This window comes from Ambystoma mexicanum, chromosome 6q, assembly GCF_040938575.1.
Source record: "Ambystoma mexicanum isolate Mex_15411 chromosome 6q, UKY_AmexF1_1, whole genome shotgun sequence".
NCBI lineage: Eukaryota > Metazoa > Chordata > Amphibia > Caudata > Ambystomatidae > Ambystoma > Ambystoma mexicanum.
In genome coordinates, this window is record NC_090937.1 from 1,024,310,490 (window position 1) to 1,024,329,702 (window position 19,213).

Sequence of the window (19,213 nt, forward strand, 5' to 3'; positions counted from 1 at the left end):
TATTCAAATCCAGACTGGGTAGATGTGGGGACTGAGCTAGCACCGCCCATCATCCAACCCCAGAACTAACAACATGAAAATCCCCTGGTTCAAACCCATCATGGTGACTGCCTCTGAAAAGGGGTGGCGGTCCAGAACCCCAACCAGGGGAACCCAAAACTTCTCCCATATCTAGTTGCCACCTTTTCTTTTCAGATTCCGAAGACTCCCCACAGAATTCTGGCCAAATCACCTCCCTATCAGTGTCCAAAACTAGAAAACTAACCCACCAGTTATCCAAAAATGTACATTATCTGTGCCCCTTTAGGAGAAGGAGGGGAGATTCTATGCCCCGGTCCAAATACAGGGGCAGGGTACAATTTTGGCACTGGTGGACACTGGATCCCAAGCTACCCTTCTGTCAAAAAGGGCCTTTAATAAACTGAATTCAGGAAGGGGGGAGGATTACCAAATTCCTCTCACCCTTCTTCCTGGACAACTTCAGAACTTTGACGGGAAGGAAATTCCCATCGAGGGGACTGCGGATTTGGATATTAAAATTGGGCGACACAAGGTGAAGCACCAGGTCATAGTTGTAACTCCAGAGGGCATCCCTTTGTTTACTAGGGAATGACCTCCTGCGAAGGTTGTCACCCCTAATAGATTTCGTAAACAAGGTCCTCTGGACCCAGACTAGCCGACCATGTTAGTTTAAACGGCACCTGCCACATGGTTGAACAAAAATCTGACCAAGTACAATTTCACTTCCAGAACAACCAAATCCCAGACGTGACAGTAATAGCAGTAGGACCACAAACTGGTGATGGGGGGTCCTCTCTATTTCTGAAAATCAACCTTCCTTCCAGTTTAAGGTGGCATTCCACACTGGAAGGAAACACTCTGAAATTCTTTACCGATCCACAATCAGACTTTCCCACTCCTATAGTCAAGAAAGATGAGAAATCAGCTCAAAGCCTGACTGATATTCAGCAAATTGGAGAGCAGTTGTTCATCCCTGTTCAGGCAAATGAAGGGAAGGACTCTGTTCTCGCCCAAATGTGTGTGAATAACGGTAAGAGCTTCGTCAGCTAAGCCATGTTCCACCAACTCCCAAAAGATCCAGCCATCCCCACATTTAGACTCATAGACAAATGTGAAATGGATCTGGAAACACCCAATTCCAAACATCTCCTGCCAAGCAGGTGTATGCTCAAAATCTCCATAGGCAACAAGAGCATAGCCCATAATTGTTGGGTCATGCGAGACGTCACTTCCGCCTTTTACTTAGGTAGTGACATTCTCAATCGCTTTGCCATTCGTTTGGACCTAATAAACTTCAAAGCTTGGTCCCGATTAGCGGATAATCCCATGGGCTTTGATGACCCAGAGAAAGCATTTAGGTCAGCTCAACTGCTGCCTTATGCAGTTGAAATTCAGATTGGAGAGGAAGTCACCATCCCTGAAAGGACCCGACAATTCTCCCTGGAAGTGAAAGTTAAAAAAAGACAGAAATTGAAAAACACTGATGTCTATATTCATCAAAATGCTTACTTCCAAAAGCAAGGTTTGGGGGTGAACCCAACACCACTAGTCAATATAGAACATGACACCATTCCAATAGAGGTGGATAACACTGACTTAAAGAGTATCACTCTAGCCGGAGGCACCATTATTGGAATGGCGGTTGATGACAGACATTTTTCCATAGATTTGGGTAATTAACTGTTAGGACCAATCCCTAAGGACTGTTTTGACAGTGATAGTGATGACAACACAACACCAGACAGGATCTTTACCCGACATGGGGGGAACTTCCTGGTGTACACTTCCTACCCTTATGGTAAGGAGGATGTGACCTGTGACTTCAGGATGGATGAGGTGATTTTCCAAGTCCGCGAGGACTGCCTTCCCCACCTGAAGCCACCAGTCCAAATCAGCACTCTGACCAGGAACTTCTCCACCCAGCTGGAGGAGGCCGCTGAGATAGAAAAACCAGAAGTCTTTCCAGGCTTAAGGCAGATGGTTGAAGAGAGAGTCAACCTATCTGATGCCTGTGAGACTCTGGAGCAGAAGCAAAAATTTAAACAAGTTTTCTTGGATTTTCAAGATCTCTTTGCAGTGGACTCATATGACTGTGGTTGCACCGACATCCACACAACAACAATTCCCATGGACCCTGGCATGACTCCAGTGTTTGTGAAGCAATATTGCTTGCCTCTCGCATCAATGGAGTCCCTTACTGAAATAATTAAGAACCTTGAGTCCCGTGGGATAATCCATCCAGTCCACAGCACCTTCAATAATCCGGTGCTGGGGATATTGATGCCAAAGGGCCAGTGGAGGCTCTGAGCCGACTTTGTGGAGCTCAACAAATGGTCCATACTTCCCGATGGCCTCTTCCCTACATTGACCAAGGGCTGGCCCAGATCCAGGGGTCACAGGTATTCTCTGCAATATACCTAACCAATGGGTACTGGACTGTACCCGTCAGTAGGGAGGACCAATACAAGCTGGCCTTCACCTTTGGGGGGCAGCAGTACACATGGACCTGGACTCCCTTTGGATACATCAACCCCGGCAATTAATTCAACATTTTTCTACATAAGGCCATGCCCGACCTGGGTGACAGGGGTAACCTGGCTTATGCAGATGATGTTCTTATCAAAAGCTCAACTGTGGAGGAACACATAGCGGAGATCCGGTATGTGCTGACACAGTTGAGAGCTGCTGGAGCAAAACTCTCCTTTCAAAAGGCACAGTGGTGTAGTACCCGTGTAAATGTCTTGGGGCATGAGATTACTCCTCAGGGTCTCTGTCCCCAAGAAAAGAAAGTGGAAGCACTCCAGAAATTGAAAGACCCCACAACTCTGCGGGAACTAAGGAGCCTCCTTGGACTGACTAATTACAGTAGAAAGTTCATTGAGGACTACGCAGAGATCACAAGACCACTGATTCATATTTTGAAGGGGGGTCAAGTGGGAGTGGGGTCCAGAACAAGCCGAGGCAGTAAGACAACTCAAAAGAAGACTCTCACAAGCCCCTTGCCTAGCATACCCTGTCAAAAACAAGGAGTTCTTATAGGAGACAGGGTTCTGTAATACATGCTTGACTGCAGTATTATACCAAAAGCATGAAAAGGTCAATAAAGTAATCTCTTGTGCAAGCAAAACTTTATCCTCTGTGGAGGAAAGATTCAACGATTGTGAGTAGGCACTCCTGGCAACGGTGTGGGGATTGAAGAATTACTGCCCGTTCATCCAGGGGCAACATATCATAGTGGAGACTTCACACCAGCCTCTGCAATATCTCCAAAGTGACAGAATCTGGGCCGGAAATGTAATTAATTCCTGAATTACTTCCTGGATTCTGTCAATGCAAAGCTTTCCTGTGGAGGTCAGATATGGCCAAAACAAGAAGAGTCTCCTCAGCAAGGTCTGGCTGACTTGCATGATTGTGCCAGAGAAAACTGTCTCAAGGACGAAAGTCTACAAATCAAGGACAACATGGAAGCATACCTCAAATCCCCACACAAAGTCTTTGAAGAGGACAAGTGTGAGGGAATGGCCACTGTCTATGTGGATGGATGCTCCTACCATGTTGACAACAACGGGGAAAAATAACTTGTGGCCGGCGTAGGGAATGCATGGGTGAATGAGACCCCAGAACCCTCCACTGGGTACAAGATTGGTCCCGAAGTAGTCAAGTGGCAGAGTTGATGGCTGTGCATCAAGCCATCCTCACTGCTGTCCAACATCAACTCCACTAACTGGTCATAATCACAGATTCGGTTTACGTACGGAACGGATTCGTGGAGCACCTGGTTAACTGGAAAACCAAAGGCATGCTATGTGCTAATAATAAACCCTTGAAACATGGGACATTAATTCAAAACATTGATGATCTGGTCACCTCGAATGGGATGACCATCTACTGGAAAAAGATCAAGGGTCATTCTAAAGTAGAGGGACCAGACAAAACTGGAAATTACCTAGCTGATCAGCTGGCCAAAACCGGAGCCATCCAAAGGGATCTACTTGAGATTGAGTCCCTGTTGGGGGAAATCCAGGTCACTGCCATCACTAGGTCCCAGACAAATGCTCACAATGAACTCTCAACTGCACAATGGAGTAAGGAGACCCCAGATGCTGATTTGAATACAGCTTAAAAAAATTGGATCCAATAATTGGTAAGTTTTGTCAGCACATTGAGGACCCTGAGAACTTTCCCCTGACGGATACCGATTACATAGGGAAAGAGGACCTCAGAGTATTGATGAAATGTCCAAAAAATGTTCCAAATCCAAGACGGTTTGTTGGTAAGGAAATCCCCAGCTGGCCATGATCAGTGGGTGGTCCCTACCTCATTCCGAAGCCTGATGTTAAGTCACGCCCATGATGCGGCCAAAACCGGTCATAAGGGGTTTCATACAACACTTGAAATCTTAAGAGAGGTTGCATACTGGCCACACATGGGGTAGGAACTCGACCAATACTTGAAGGGGTGTCTTGTGTGTGCACAATTTCAGCCAACATCCCTCACACACCGTCCGCCTCTCCAAAAGAGGGGGATGACACTGCCTTTTTCAGATTTACAAGTCGATTATATCGGGCCCGTGATTCGCTCCTCTAGGGGAAACAAGTACATGTTGACCGTGACATGCTTGTTTATAAAGTGGGTGGAGTGTCTCCCGGACCCAATTTGCATGGCAGAAACAGCAGCTGTCCTGATGATGAACCACATCTTCTCGCGTTTTGGACTACCCCAAAGGATCGAGTCAGACCAAGGTAGCCACTTTACTAGCGAAGTAATGACAAAGATGTGGTAGATACTTGGAGTCATAAGGAAATTACACATTGCCTACCGGCTAGCCTCTAGTGTTGCAGTAGAGAGATACAACAAGACAATTGTGAGCATATTAAAAAAGTTTGTGGCAGATTCTGGGCCATGTTGGGATATTCAATTACCTCTTGTCCTAATGGCCATCAGATCTACACCTTCATCTGCAACTAAAATGTCACCATTGAAGCTGATGACTGGACGCAGGATGGTGCTTCCCCAGCATCTGCTCTACAGAACCCAAGAGCAGACATTGATCAATGCCGCCACAACTTATGAGCATGTTGAAAATCTAAGAAAACATCTTCAACATGCTTTGCCTATGCTCAGCGAAATCTAGAAAGATCTGCAGACAGCATGAAGACCCACTATGACTTAAAGACTACTAGAAAAGAATACAATGTAGGAGACCGGGTCTACTTATACAATTTCCAAATGAACCAGGCCAAACAGCGCACATTTTTGCTAAGCTGGAGGGGACCTTTTGAAATTGTAGCCAAAATCTTACCAGTCGCCTACAAAATCTGCATCCCCAAAGGCAGTTTGGCAGAGGGGGAAGATAAGTGGGTCCATATTAACCAACTAAAGTGTTGCCATCCTAGGCACACTCTGCAGCAACTGGAGGAGCCTCCTGAAACCCCAGAGGGAGTCAACAAGGGCTGATCTGGGATGGTGTCAGCTACATTTTCCACAACCATTGGGGGGGCATAGGTGGCCCCCGATTGGTCCTCCACACACTGTGCTCCTGGCTACGTCCCCTACCGCGCCCACCACGCCCACCTCTTTGAGCTCGGCCACCTTTGCCTCCCTTACTGCTTGGTCGCTTCCCAACCATGGCACTGATGTTGTTGTGCGTATGGGAGTTGCAATAAACAATTGTCCTGGGCAATTGGGGTGAAAGGGGTAGGGTACTAGATGGAATTCATACCCTAGTGCTCTAGCAAGGCTGCCTGTGATCCCTGGGGGAAGATGACGGGTCACGCAACGCACAGGCACCCCAAAAACAAAAGTACACGTGCACGCAACCCCTGATAGACCACGTGCATGGAAAAATGAACCCGCGCTACGCTGTGGCACCCAGAAACACAAAAATAAGCGTACGCGTGTTACACGCAGCCTACAATGACCTCTGAAGGGGTACACGACACACGGGGCAACCACAGTTGGAAAATACATGCGCAACTCACCGTCTGCTTTGAAAAAGAACGTGAAAAACACGTGCGTGTGCGCGTTGGCAACACCCCTGCCAAAAGAAGAAAAGAACGCAGTCTGAGGAAACAGGGAGTACAAACTGGAAACGTTGTGAAGTAATCGTGTGCGAACTGACAAGAAGTACAAGAATCACCCGTTCGCTCTCCACAAAAAGCACGTACAAGAAAATACTCGTCATACTCGTACCTTTTAAGCCAGCCCACACGTGTAACGTCACTTACGCTCTAAGGCTCTTTCCTCCAATAGCACAGTGATGTGCAGTTTTCTCATGTGCTGATTCACTATGCACCCGTGTTGTGGGGAACGCTGCGCACGAAACATCACAGACGCGCTTAGGGCCTTTCCTCCAATTTCACGCTGACGTGCACTTTTTTCACATGCCAAATCACTCCGTATCAAGCTGGCCAACAACAACACACGGAAGACCACTCTCCTGCCCAGAAGGCCATATTCATGCCCCCCAGAGCCCTGAGCACGCTCCCACCTGCCATCTGCTGCTGCCTGCCTGCCTGCTGCCCACGTGTCCTGCTATTTGGTGCCTGCGTGTCAGCCAGGGGTACAGTTGCTGTGACCATCCCTGCTGGAACTGAAGACTCCCGACTGGGATATCATCGTTCCACAGCCCAGCCCCAGGACAAAGTTGCCCACCCACACCTGCCTCTGGGGTTGCCATGTCGGACACTACATCATCTGGCACCACTGGCAACCCCCAGGCAGAGAGGCAGGGGGCCACCAGCTTCAGTGCCAGGGAAGTTGGTGTCCTGGTGGAGCAATTCCTGGGGCAGTATGATGCCCTCTTTGGAAGTTTGTGCACCGACAATGAAAGATGGAAGAGGATCTGGATGGACATCGTGACTGCCATCAACGAGGAGGGGGTGGCAGTCCGCGAGATCAAACATGTCCGGAATCACTGGGAGGACTACAGGTCCAGGACCCTCAACAAGGCCCAGCGCCTCTTGAAGGCAGCGGATGCCAAGGGGTGCCGGGTCCACCTGACAGACAACCAAATGAGGGTCCTGGAACACATACACCCAGTGCTCCACGTCCAGGTCCTTGAGGGGCAGACCAGTCTGGAGTCAAGCGGTAAGTGTACATGCATACTGATCGGACGCTGTGCATGTTGTGGTGTGCCAGGAGTGTGCAGGTTGCACATATGTCTTTGTAGGGACATGTATGGCTGCGTATGTACAGGGACGTTAACCTGCCGCATGTGATTCCTATCAAGTGAGAGACACATCGATGGTGTATGTGTTGGTAAGCATGCTGTGCAAATGTATGTGTGGGTGCACACATGTAATGAATTATGAGTATGTACTGTGGCATGGTTGTGGTGTCACACATGGATGCTGGTTCATGCTGCATGTATCTGCACTATACACATGTGCATGTGGGTGTATTTGACAAGTGTGCAACTGTGATGCAACATGGATGCCTGTGACACTGACATGTAGAAGGCTGAATGCGAGATGTGACATGGATAGCGATCTCATCACTGCGACAGTTGGTGAAGATGTACACATGCATATAAGTATGATGGCGTGTGTGCATGTGTTGTGCACTCCCCGTGTTCCATGTGACGTCAGGCTCACCTTCGGCAGCTCGTGCTGTTGTTTGTGTATGGATGGTGCTGCCCGGTGCAATATTCATGTTGATTTGCTCATGTGTGTGAGTTGAAATGACATGTGTGTTGGGGAGTGTGATGCCATGTCTGTAGTTTTACACTGCCACTCATGTGCAACTGTCATGTGTGTATCAGTCCATTGTACAGTGCCCCGATGCCTGTGTTCTATCTCTCCCTGTCTGCAGCGTCAACTGATGATAGGGCGGAGAGGGTGCTGTGGAGCAAAGCGGCAGGGACCACCACCAGCCTGAGACGCAAGGCCCGGCTCCCCTGCCACGTTGTCATCTCGTCGGGGAGTGAGGAGTCTGGTGCCGCGTCCCAGGCCGCAGCTGCCGAGGGTATGTCCAAGAGGGAGAGGTCGGAGGTGGACTCCTCGGCAGCAGAAGGGGCAGCTGAGACCCCACAGGGTCCGACGGAGGAAGATGGCATGGAGTCATCCAGGTTGGTGGAGGGTTTGGTGGAGGAGGCCGTGGATGGGACACACACATGATCTGGAGGTGGGGATTCCACTGGTGCTAGTGGTGCAGTGCAGAGGCAGGGACAGGATGCAGCACAAGCCGCCGCTGAGGTGCCTGTGTGTAATCCTGTCCCCGATCCTGTGACTACATCATCCTGCACCAGCAGGGATGCCTACGTCCAGACTCGTTTTCAGGGAGGGGATGAGCGCACAACTGGTCTTCCTCTCCCTACGGATATGGCAATCAGGGACCGGGTTGAGCCTGTCCTGGCTGGGATGGTGTTGCATCAACGGGGCATGCGAGGTGACCTGCAGTGTTTTAGTGAAGACACTGCAATCATCTCGGATGCCTCGTTGACCGCATTGACCTACTGGGACGGGTCACCAGGGCTGGATTCCTCTGTATGCTGGACCTTATTCCGACCCCCTCCTCACCTGAACCCCCTATGCGCCAGTCGTCCTCCATGCCATCTTCCCACCCATGTATCACCTGGGTACCCTGTGGAGCTGCCTCTGACCCAGCAGCCAGGCTGGTGGAGGACACATCCCTGCCACAGTCAGGAGTCGGACGTCCAGCAGGGGTGGCCACCACGACAACTGCACCCCAGCCGGAGGACGTGCGGGCAGCAAGAGCCAGGGCACAGCACAGCAGCAGCAACAAGGTGGAAGCGATGATGGCTCAGGGCCATCAACACCGGAGGGGCAGGCATCGGCCAGAGGGCAGGAGGACCCAGGATTGGAAGTGTCTTCCGTGTGGCAGCGGTTGGGCCAGGCCATAGGTGCGGAACGGCAGCGGGCAGAAGAGGCACGGTTCACAATGGTCAGGGCGGAGAACTCCATGCGGAGGGCACTGAGGCGGGCCGATTACCTCGAGGATATTCACAGGGAGATGGTGTCCAACATAGCATCGTCCCTGCGAACCCTCGGGGCCATGGAAGAGGACCGCCTCCAGGACATTGAGCAGGAGTTTGATGATGCCCTTGCCGGGGACATCGGAAAGTGAACCGTCGGACTAGCCCAACGCCATTCTAAATAGTTTTTAGTGTTAGGTTTCATTTTCGTTTTGCTTTACTTTGGGGTGATTGGACTATGCCCCACACTTTTGTATATAGTTATTTCTTAGGTAGTTTCTTTGATAGGTTTCAGTTCTTTTGTTGGGCTCATGGACCCTTTGAAAATTGCTTGAACGTAGTTGGACATTGGATTTATGTGTACATTTTCTTTGGATTTCACCATGGAGCAATGGATTTTGATTGTTACGTTTCCTTTGGATTTGTTTTGGTGAACAGAGAGTTTGGAACATTTTTCTTTAGGATTTCTTTCGATTGGATCAGCATTTCCTTTTTCATATTTTTGGACATGCATTTCATTTCATGTTTGCATTATTATGTGTCTTTCATTTCATTACATTGATTTTGTTCATAATACATTTTGATATTTTAATTCCATGTGTGGGATTCGCTCATTGGGTTCATGCATGTCAAAATGTGGGTTTACACGATCTTTGGCAAACAGTGTGTGTGTGTGATGGACATGTGTTGATGTGCATGGTTGACTTTTGATTTGTGTCCTGACATAGGCATGTCGGTGTGGGTGGATTGGTGAAATCATTGCATGTCAAGACTCGGGTGGCGTACTGTGGTATTTTGGTGCACATGAGGCCCATGATTGTGCAGCTTCCTGTCGTGTTGCAGGGGGACATGAGTCTGGGCCTAACCCTCAATGCTGGGTGGATGGGGTGCTGGGGGACATGAGTCGGGGCCTGCTGGCAGGTGCCCCTCACTGCTGGGTGGATGGGGGTGCTGGGGGACATGAGTCGGGGCCTGCTGGCAGCTGCCTCTCACTGCTGGGTGGATGGGGGTGCTTGGGGACATGAGTCGGGACCTGACCCTCAATGCTGGGTGGATGGGGGTGCTGGGGGACATGAGTCAGGGCCTGACCCTCAATGCTGGGTGGATGGGGGTGCTGGGGGACATGAGTCGGGGCCTGCTGGCAGGTGCCCCTCACTGCTGGGTGGATGGGGGTGCTGGGGGACATGAGTCGGGCCTGACCCTCAATGCTGGGTGGATGGGGTGCTGGGGGACATGAGTCGGGGCCTGCAGTCAGGTGCCCCTCACTGCTGGGTGGATGGGGGTGCTGGGGGACATGAGTCGGGGCCTGACTTCAATGCTGGGTGGATGGGGTGCTGGGGGACATGATTCGGGGCCTGCTGGCAGGTGCCCGTCAATGTTGGGGGTGTGGGGGTGCTGGGGGGACATGAGTCAGTGCTCACGTGTGCGTGGTGACATGTGGGCTGGCTGGGGGGATTCGTCAGGGTGGATGGGCTGCCTGTGGGGCATGGCCAGCAGTGTAGTGTGTACCCCTGTGTTGGGGTCTGCCTGCAGGTCCTGGGGAGGGGGGAGAGGGCACAACTCGGAGGACACACACTGCCAATTTGTTGGGGCACACCCGTAATACACGTACCCCACTCGTACAGGGCCATTCGCGTGTGAAACTTCCTGCGCACCCCGACATACACGTACCCCACTTGCACATGGCCAATCGCGTTTGAAAGTTCCTGCGCACCCCAGAAATACATGTACCCCGCTTGCACAGGGCCAATCGCTTGTGAAACTTCCCGCACACCCCCAAAATACACGTACCCCGTTCGCACAGGGCCAATTGCATGTGAAAGTTCCCGCGCACCCCAGAAATACATATACCCGCTTGCACAGGGCCAAACGCATGTAAAACTTCCTGCGCACCCCCGAAATACACGTACCCCGCTCACACAGGGCCAATTGCGTGTGAAACTTCCCACGCACCCCTGGAATACACGTATCCCACTCGCACAGGGCCAATCACGTGTGTAACTTCCCACGCACCCCGGAAATACACGTACCCCGCTCACACAGGGCCAATTGCAAGTGAAACTTCCCACGCACCCCCAAAATACACGTGCCCCGCTCGCACAAGGCCAATCGCGTGTGAAACTCCCCACGCACCCTGGAAATACACATACCCCGCTCACACAAGGCCAATTGCGTGTAAAACTTGCCACGCAGCGGGGTACGTGTATTCGGAGGGGTGCACGGGGAGTTTTACAGACGTTTTTGTGGTTGGGGGGCTGTATGCTGGTCCACTGACCTGTGCGCCATGTACAGGATTTGTGCGCTGTTCATGGCACACGGGGAGGGGTTGGGGGCGTAACTGGTGCTGCTGCAGGGTCGCTGCACTACTCTGCGCACGGCTTGTTATGGATGTTGAAATCCATGAATACGCTGTGCGCAGAAATGGATTTTCGCGCACGCGGCTGGCGCAGACTGCCGCACGCGCACACTGTGCGCTAGCCGCGTGCGCCACTTGTGCGCTGAATTCTATGAATTACCCCCCTGTATGTCCTGTATGGAGTCACCCATCTGAATTTGGAGTAACGCATGTTTCTCTGTACAAATCAGAACAAGGATCTAATATGACAATTGTCTTTTGAATTGAAGAGCTTTGGATACAATAGGAATCATATAATTGATCACCGTATTATTCCAAATATCGGCCTTGAGAAAGACTTGGAAGGTTGAAACACTTGTCCGGCTAGGATTAGGCATACAGTAATTATTTGTGTGTAGGATATTATCTGATATCATTTGTATTGAAATATGATGTGAATAAATCCTGTATCAACTAATCAGTTGGTCAAGCGCAATTTTTTTGGTTGACCAATTTGTACAATGTATATTATGGTATAGGTTAGGCCAATACTTATGTTAACCAGTGGCAGTTTGACACACTATCTTTGCTATATAAGCGCCTTATAAATATTCAATAAATAAAATAAAATATGCACCTACCCCCCCATATAATTAGAGGGATTGCAATTAGTAGACCAAACACACTTTAATCCTGGTGTGCCCCCATACTGGCTTTCTCTTTATGGCCTTCCTAAAATTGGTAAAGCCATGTTAAACAAAATAATTCTAGTTATCCTTATCACAAACACTTTTTTGGCAAGGGACTACCCTTTTCATGAACAGACTGGCATACTTTACACAACATGCTTTCAACCGACTCACTGTATGTAAGCACATTCTAGGTTTCTAACCATTTGTTTTGTAAAGTGTGGCCATGCTGAGACTTAAAACCTTGTAGTGTGTTCATGTTTGTGCAGCATACCTTTGTCCCATTGCTGCTGCTAACACCACTGACTTTACATGCATCTGGTGTATTTTGCATGCATTGTGCCTGGCAGTTTGATGCAACTGTGGACAGAAATTGCTACAACTGTTTTTTTAGACATATTGGACATCTGCTTTGGTTTACCACAGGTTTTTGTAATAAGCCTCTTCATGAGGCCTTTGGAGTTTCAGATGACTATTTTTCCCAGGAGACGTGGGCAGAGCTGTCACTGCCAGGTATAATATGTCGCTAAAAAGGTTATTCAACTGGCATCCAACTTTAAGAAAGAAAATGGGATTCTATAATTCATGCAAAAAGCATCTCTAAATGCAAGACAAATCTTTTTTCCTTATGCTGGTGACTTTTTTTAATACATTTTTGGGATTCCTTAAAGGTGCACACCGTATGCCAACAATATCAAAAAGTCTCTCTTTTAGGTGTTCATTATTTTTTTGAAAGGTCAATGCTCATTAGTCTTGTGCAATTGTGTCTATTAGAAAAGGCCAATTGAAATACAACTACATAATTCACTTTATGATATGGTCACTGTCTGTGTGTAGGTTAATGAGAACCCACTTTTTCTTGGGCTGGAGAATTGCTGATTTTGTTAAAGAGCTGCAATCCACATCTGCCACTTCTAAAAGTATGTTGCTAGTGCGGACAATATGACCAAATAAACACATACACCACATGAAAGCAATTGTAAAACTGCTGCAAAAAACAGTTTACTTCAGTTAGCAAAGCACAATCACCTTTGCACTGCTTTCCAGTGAAATAGAGGTCAAACCAAAGTTGCAAGCCCTGTGGCCTCGCCAAGCCAAGGCTGACTCTCTGTAAAACAATCACACTTTCCCTGACTGAAATTGTTTGGGAATGGGTAAGGGACAGAGGTGGCAACGTAATTTTCTCTATTGAGGGCGTGAGGGGCAGAAAATCCCCCACCTTGAATATAAAAAAGGAATTACCTAGATCGAAAGGGTGCATTCTAGAACACATTTTTAAGAACGAATTGGACGGAAAATCTCAAGAAGCTACAAGCGGAACTCAACATGTAACACCTCAACGTCAAGTCAACAGTTACTCACCATCTGCACGACCTTTGCAATGTTCTGATTTTTTGCGCTAATTTTATTTGTACTGAAAATCACTGCAAAGTACAAAGTATATAATGATTCAAAGTACCTGCAAGACAGGCCCCAGTTTAACTTTCCAGTGAACGTGATAAGGGCTTTTAGTTCTCAGTAATGTTTTTACTAAAGGTTCTACCTACACGTACCGGCACCATTGCTGCTGGTTGATGTCTCCATGCTTTTTCATGTTGGGAAACATCAGAGAAACACGTTTGTAATGGTATGAAGTAGATGGGTCTGGGTGACATATGAAATGATCTGCCTCAACATGGGTTCGCTTGGATAATGAAAACACAGAGAACTGTATACACCATAAAATATTGCAATTCTTTTTTGAGCTTCTGATGTATCTTTAGCCTCAACAAAGTCATGTTCTAGCATTAAAAGTACATTAAGTGATTTGCAGTTATGTGAGGAATACCAAGCATGGTGAACATTTTGCACATTGCTTGGTATCCTGCTCATAACTTCTTGTCATTCGTCGCATAAAGGCATAACAATAACACATTTCAGTTGCTTTCTTGTTAGAAATGGATATGACTGCATACAATACCATTGCTCTAAAGTCATACATACACATGAACTGCATGTCTCCTGTATATTACTTTAAAGTCAATAACATGTTATGCAGTCATCCATTCCTATGCAGTCAGCAATTATAGTATCACTTGCATTCTCTATCAATGTCCAGAAAAGAAAGCAATGGTTCTATTTGAAAACTTGGAGCAGCCAGAGACAATTAAGAGGTGTGTAGAAAACTGAGAATTGAATGGGGGTGTTGGGGGGCAATGAAGAGGTGTGTAGAAAACTGAGAATTAACTGGCAGGGTGGTAAGAGTGGACAGGGGCTAAACTAGAAATAATGACTGAGGAGCTGGAGTGGGGTTTGGGAAGTGAGACTGATGGCACATGAGTAGGACCGATAACAAGAGTAACATGCCATTGATGACTGAGGACTGATAGATATGTAGGAGTGAGTTGGGAGAAATGAGTAGGTCCTAACATGGAGAATAATAATGTCCAAGGACTAGGTCAGATACCCAATGGGCCTCATTACAACCCAGGCGGTAAGTTCCCTACTTTACCACCATGGTGTAAACTCTGTTTACACCATGGTGGATGGCAGATTTACCGCCCCATTCCAAGGTGAGTGGGGCGGTAAATCCCCATTCCCCATTTACCCTTCCCCATTCCCATTTTTGCCCCATAGGGCATAATGGGAGTGGGGAAGGCGCTAATTACGGCACCGTAAATTACGGTGCCGTAATTAGCACCAAGGCGGGTTAGCGCCTTGCATTTTAACGCCTGCTAAAAGCAGGTGTTAAAATGGTAATCAGGCGTTAAGGGTTAACGGCGCCGACGGCGCCGTTAAACCCTTAACGCCTGGGTTGTAATGAGGCCCAATATGTAGGAATGAGGTCCAAGGCATAGGAGAGGTAACTGAGAACTAGGAATGGTGATTCGTTTACAAGTAGTTTTCAAGTAGTTTACAAGTGGTCCCATGTCATGGGCGACACTGTGAGCCATCCCTGGCGTTTTTCTTTACATGCTGTAAATTGTAGTTTCCTACTTACAATGGGGAAAATGAAACTGTAGGTACCATCATGCAATGTTAAAATAAAAAAAAAACAACAGACTCAAAATGTCACATGACGCAGGGCAAGGGCAACAAGGCAGTTATACGGAGCAGTAGGACAGTTCACTAAGGACTATGAATAATGGCTGAGGATTTCCTAAAATGGACAGTGTACATAATAGCTAAGTAGAGCCTGGACACAACCTATTTACATTACATTCGGAGAGGATAAATAATGCTGGACTAGGTGTAAAGACAGGCCCCATTCATAGGATTCAGCATCACAATGGTACTTAATCAGCACCACACTGATTTGAAAGAGAATTTTGGTCAAATTCACTCCATTACATGCAAGACCGAAGGTACCAAGTAGCATAGAAAGATGACACTAAAAACCCCACACTTATTTGAAGTGACCCGGAGTACATTCCAGGACAGCCATACTTTTCCCCTACTGGGGATTCGGACCAGGGCTCTGTTGGTAGCACTCCAGGGTCTGATTATAATCTATTTATTTGCATAGACTCGTTGGGACATACCACCCCCAGTCAGGGCCATCACAAAGGGGGGCCGGAGGGGCAAACTGCCCCAGGCCCCGCGCTAGTAGAGGGCCTTGAGGCACCCTCTCCTAAGTAGAAGGCAGCACAGTCCACCTGTGTCCTTTAGTCACACAGGGGACTGTGCTGTCTGTTCTCTGCCCCTGCAATGATTTTTCTGTTTGTTTCAAAGCCATTTGGCTACGCAACAAACAGCAAAATAATGGGCGACAGCAGGGCTCAGAAGTGAGTTCTGCTGCCTCCTGTTATTCAGCTTACAACGTAGACATGCTGAATGACAAGAGAGGTCTCCTCTCTTGTCAGTCGTTGTGTTCACGTTGCTCAGCGTGACCACGCTGACTGATAGAAGGAGTTCTCTCCTGTCAGGCAGCATGTCTACTAGTCGAGTGCCATGGCTGCCCGTGTGCTTTTGAAGGGTGCATGGAGGTAAGGTTAGTGTTTTTTTTATTTTAAATTGAATGTGTGTATATGTGAATTTAAATTAAATGAGTATGTATATGTGTATGAATGCATGCGTGCATGTTGGTGTTTATGTTTGTATCAATGCTGTGTTTGGTTTTATGTATGCGTGCACGTAAGTTGTTTGACTGGTGGATGAATGCATTGGTGAAAGGGTTGAATGTGAGTGTGTGTGCCAGCCCACTGCTAATGCAGGCCACTTAATTAAGGGGTGGGGTCATGGCATCAGAGGTGTACACAGGCTAACATTTTGGGGGGCCTAGAGGAGGTGCAGGGGTGTGACTAACACTTCAAATGTTGGGAAAGGCGCTAACGTCAGAGGCTGTGGGGGAGGGGCAAACTTACTTGTGTGGGGAAATCCAATATCTTTCCACATTCAAAAGGGACTATTCTGTTGAAGCTTCAATGTTAGAATACTTCTAACTCTCCTTCATTTCTGAAACGTGAGAATGAAATTTCTCATGTCACCACTTCCCATTTAATCACTAAGTGCTAACCACACAACACAATTTAAATCACCTAAAAATGTAAGCATAGGAATGCAGGTGCTAAACTTGTAATGGTTTATGTTAGTGATGGCAGGGCTTTGTTAACAGCGAATCCCAGGCACTGTTTAATGTCTGTGTCATGTTCCATCTGGCCACGACTGCGTTGGTCAGTCCAACAGGGGGTGAATCACAGTTTTGACAGCGGATAGTGAGTGGGGCCAATCTGGGCTCAATAAATTCATTGCGCTGTCAGTCTCCCGTCTGATGGATGGAGTCTGGGTCTGCGTTTGCAGTTGAAATGGGCCCTCAAGCAGCTGCACCCTTGCTGGCAGTCTTATGACACAGAAACCTACTGATAATTTGCAGCTTTTAACCACGTTGCTGCATTATTTTGACTTTATTATGGATTTAAGAACTCCACAGGTGCCTTGGCATATTTTTCCAATATGTAAGGCCAAGGGTGTCCCCCAAACATCACGAATAAAGGGGCCCCCACCAGTCCTGACACATCTTCAACCAGCCCTAATCCCACTTCCCTCCCAATTCCCAAAGCCAAACTGGGAAGCTGAATAGCTATTTCACCTTCCCTTTGGCCAATAGTCAAACCTTTCACCCTAATTCAGAGGCTGTTTACTTTCATAGTGCCATGCTAATCTCTGGAGAGGTGGTCCATCTAAAAGCTGAGACCAGAAGTTAAGACTTTTGCTTTTTCAAAGTTATTCTGTTGATATTGAATGGATAGGCTTTTGTGCTCTGCATGTTTGATGCTGCTGCCACTTCTTAACGAGTGCTATAGGCTGGTGACACACCAAATGAGGCCTTCTGCCTCAAAGTGTGAGGACTTCAGCCCTCCCTAGTCAGGGGCTCGCGCCACCAACGCAGCCAGGTCAAGTCAACAAAGCCCAGCATTTCGGGAGGGGACTAGAGCCCGATCTGCTCAATGGTGTTGCACCCTGTGTGTCTTTCACTGAAGTCCTGTTAAAGAGAAACATTGGCAAAACCAACACTTTTATCTTGTGCATAAGTATTAGGCATTTGCCAGGCACTGCTATTAATTAGATGCTCAGGTACTCAAACCAGTTTGCACTTGGTACCATCAACTGCCAGTTAGTACCAATACAGCAGTGCCTTTCCCATGCCTACATGAAAGCCCGAACTGTTAGCATTGCCAATGCTTGTTTTGCGTTACCCTTAATGCACAAGACTATGCATCAAGGTTAAAGCAAACATTCTACTTGGCTAAATTGGCCCACATTGAATTTAGGCCAATCTAGCCAGTAATAACTTTTACGGTGCACAGTCAGCCTAGACATACCTTCTGTGGCAACTCTTTTCTACTGGCTGGGAGTCTGTACATGGTAATAATGCCATATATTGGTGCAGCCTGCATGGACATACATGCGAACAACCAGCATGAATACATTTTTGGACTAGCATATGTTGTGGGCAAAGGCAGCATGAAATGTATTGAAATTTTTTCCTGCGTATGGTTGGTGACTTGTTACTATTGGGTTTTTCCATGTGCTTCCATAGGAAACCAATTGCAAACTGTATGGATTGCCCCAATTTTACAAAGAAAGAGCTGCAAAATACATAATTTTATCCCAATGTTTCCGAAATGTTCTTGGGAGTGAGAAACCCCCTCAAGCACCCTTGTTTGGTTTGCGCTCCCTCACTGTGCTCCGTAAATCTTGCATCATTGCCACAAACATTTAAGCCTTTCAGTTTAGAAATTCACTAGCCTCCACTGTACCTCATCTATCTGTCACTGTGTATGATGTATGTTTTAATGCGCACACAGGGGCAGGGTGCTCCTTAATGCTGGCATCACGCAGCACTTGCCGTCATGCCATCCTATATATGTGAACAAGCTACAAGCCGTAGCGAAACGCGTCATCTCTGAGGTTTTCCTTTGTGTTGCTGGGCTGGAGGTTTCCACATGGAACTTTTAAATTTTGTATTGAAATAAAGAAGATTTTTTTAAACTGAGCGACGGTGCAGCTGGCTTTTGTTACGAACGTTCTAATTTACTCTACAATTACTCACAGCATCCCGGGAGTGCGGCTCGAGTTTGCGCCAATGTTTGGTGCAAGAAAAATTATGATATATATATATATATATGTATATATATATATGTTCAGTGAAAAAACTTTGTTAAAGGGACGTTATGGTTAAGTTGCACCACTAAAAACCTATGAAATTCAGTGAAAAAACTTTTTAAAGGGTTGTTATGGTTCCAAGTAAAACTGAAAAACCCCTGAAATTCGCCAGTTATGGTAAGCTAAGCAACCATAACTCGCGCCACCACCGTGCACTGCTAAGACTAACACCCACGACATTGATGACATCACTGATGACATCACATGTCTGTCTCCCTCTTTTTTCCTTTACTGACATATGTAGGCCACATGGTTTTCTTCAGTAACAGTCAGGAACTAAAAATTGTAAACATACTATATTTGTAGACTTATCCTTCAAGTATGTTCTTACAGTAATTCTCTTGGGGTCCACTCATATCATATGAAACATATACATAGAGGAAGACACAAGCTTGAAAGACAGCAATCCTTTCTGTGCATGAAAATTATCAGTAGAGTTATCAACACTTTCCGATAGTTCTGTAGTTTTTTTATTACTATACTATACTTTCCCTGTATATGTTCATATTTGTAGACATTGTACTCACACTACTTTCCTTAGGGTCCAGTCACAGCATGTGATACATATACATAGGATAAATAGCAGCT